This window comes from Sturnus vulgaris, unplaced genomic scaffold, assembly GCF_052056855.1.
Source record: "Sturnus vulgaris isolate bStuVul1 unplaced genomic scaffold, bStuVul1.hap1 Scaffold_156, whole genome shotgun sequence".
Lineage (NCBI taxonomy): Eukaryota > Metazoa > Chordata > Aves > Passeriformes > Sturnidae > Sturnus > Sturnus vulgaris.
The window spans coordinates 2,328,892-2,331,391 of record NW_028276073.1 but is presented as its reverse complement, the minus strand read 5'-3'; the positions used below and the strand labels follow the sequence as shown (position 1 = coordinate 2,331,391).

At 77.0% G+C, this 2,500-nt stretch overlaps 1 non-coding gene across 1 annotated transcript; it reads right to left on the bottom strand.

Moving 5' to 3' along the window:
- Positions 1 to 687: 687 nt before the first annotated feature.
- LOC148219184 (5.8S ribosomal RNA) lies at positions 688 to 840 on the bottom strand. Its single transcript, XR_015799847.1, has one exon. It is a non-coding gene; the product is annotated as a 5.8S ribosomal RNA (ribosomal RNA).
- Positions 841 to 2,500: the final 1,660 nt, after the last annotated feature.

Here is a 2,500-nt window from a genome sequence, read left to right as displayed (position 1 = left end):
CGCCGGGGGGTGGGGGGGGGTGGGCGGCAGAGAAAAGGCGAGGAGACACACGGGGGGGGGGGGAACGAGGGAAACGGAGACTCCCATCCCGGAGACGAGAACCGAAGAGGAGAGCGGCAGAGACGGCCCTGACGGGGGGGAACCGGCCAGCCGGGCGGGAAAAGCGGCGACCTCAAGCGGGGAGAGAGAGAAACGCGACGGCGACAGAGAGAGGAGGGGAGGGCTTCGCGGGAAGGAGGAGGGGGTCGCACCCCCGTCCCCGGCGCTCTCGGCCTCGCGCGCGCGCGGCAGCACGGCACGGTACCCCCGCGGTACCCACCCGCAGACAGCCGCCCGCACGGGGGGGAGAGCCCGGGGGCGAGGCCCGCGCCTCGCCTCCCTCTCGGCCCTCTCGCTCTCTCGTCTCTCTCGCACGGCCCACGGCGGCGTCTTCGACGCCGACTCTCGCTCTCCCCGGCCACCGCCACCGCACCGCGGCACGGCCCCGGCAAGGACGAGCTCCGCCCCAGCGGCTCGTTCCGGGAGCGGGGAGCTACGGAGCGCTCCCCGAGTCTGCATTTAGGGGGACGAAGGCCCTGCGCGGCGACGACGACGACGACGTCGACGTCGACCGCGGGCAACGGGCCTGCGAGGCAACCCCAGCCGCGCCGCCGGGGTGGCCCCCCCGGACGGCGATTGATCGTCAAGCGACGCTCAGACAGGCGTAGCCCCGGGAGGAACCCGGGGCCGCAAGTGCGTTCGAAGTGTCGATGATCAATGTGTCCTGCAATTCACATTAATTCTCGCAGCTAGCTGCGTTCTTCATCGACGCACGAGCCGAGTGATCCACCGCTAAGAGTTGTCTGGCTTTCGGGACCGCTCGCGTGAAGCGGCCCCTTTTCTGTTTCTGCAGGGACGCGCGCGCCCCCGCGCGCCCCGCTTCGACCGTACGAGCACACACAAACGGAGGAGGAGGAGGAGAAAGCGCGGGGCAAAAAAGAGAAACCCCGCGCAACGCTCCGAAGGTCGGCCAAAGAAAGGCGGAGGGGCCCGCGCCCCCGACCGCCTCCCCCCGCGAGGGGAGACGCCGCCTCGCGTGCCGTCCTTCGGAGGCGGCCCAGGCGCCCGGGCTCGGCCCGACCTCCGCGCGGAGGGGCTTGTGCGGCAACGCGCCGGACCGCGGGGGGCACGGTGGCCCGCCCGGCCTCTCGATCACGGGACGACTACGCGTTCGCGGGCCGGGGGCGCGACCGCCGGCCCCCGCCGCTCCCGGCTCACTCCCTGGCTTCTCCTTTTCACCGCTCCGCCGACTCGCGGAACGCCGCCGCGCCAAAACGCGGGGGCCGGCTCTCCCGCCAGCGGCCCCTGAACGTCGCCCGAAACGCCACGCGGCGGCGGGACCGTTCCGCCGGCGCAACCCCTGGCGCGGGACCGCTTGCCCGCCGGAAGGCGAACGCCCGGCGGGCCGCGCTCCGCCACCGGCGCCGGAGGCGGGACGCCGCCGAGACCCGAGCCGGCATCGCGGAGCGCCCGAGGTCTGCCGCTCGGCAAAACCCCTCCGCCACCCGCGGCCGCACTCCCGGGACCGCCGCCGCTTCGCACCGCCGAGCTGCCCTTCCGCGAGCACGCGCCCAGCGGGCAGGCGTACGGCGGCTGAGCCGGGGGGCACCGCCCGCTCCCCTCGTTTCCACTCGGGGACCGGACGGGGAAGCGCCCCCGCGGCCGCCCCGCACGCCTCCCCTTTTTTTTGGCCCACACGCGGCCGGGAAGGGCGACGGGGAAGCGGACGGGCGGGGCCCGGGCCGGGACGGCCGCCGGTGAAGGCGGGCGCCTCGCGGCCGACCGTCCCCCCCCCCCGGGGGGGGCGGGGACACTCGCCGAGCGGCGACGCCGCCGCTCGGCACGGGGTCGCCCGCGCCCGCCGGACCTCCGGCGATGGAGGAGCCGGCCGAGCGCTGCGCCCCAACGGGCGGGGACAGCGCTCCGAGTCAGGGGTGGCCGGCGGCCGGCGCCGCCGCGGTGCGGTTCGAGGCGACAAGGCCGTCGAGGCGAGAGGCGCGCGGTCGCGCCTGACGCGGCGCCGCCCGCGAGCCCGCGGCGGCGGCTAAGGAGAAAGAGCGAGAGAGCGCGGCGGGCCCCGGCGGCCGCAACCCCGCAGCTGAGGTAGGTAAGGCAGAGAGCGCGCGCCCTCTGCCGGCGTCGCCCCGCATCGCAGAGGCCAGCGGGGTCGGCCCCCCGCGGCCGATCGCGCGCCGCGGCCTCTCCGCCGAGACCGGGCCGCAGAGAGGGGGGGGGCAGGGCGCCCCTTCCCCGGCCCGGCACGGGTGGCCCCCGCGCGCGGGCAAGCGCGGCGGGACGCCGACGACGGCGAGCGCGGCCGGTCGCGACGGACACGCCACCGCAGGGGATCGGCGGGAGTAGCTCCCCACCCCTCGATGGCGCCCCGCGCCGCCACCGCCCGACACCCGCTGCCGCCGCCGCCACCGCCGCCGCCGCCGCGGCGGGGCCGTGCCGGGCCGCC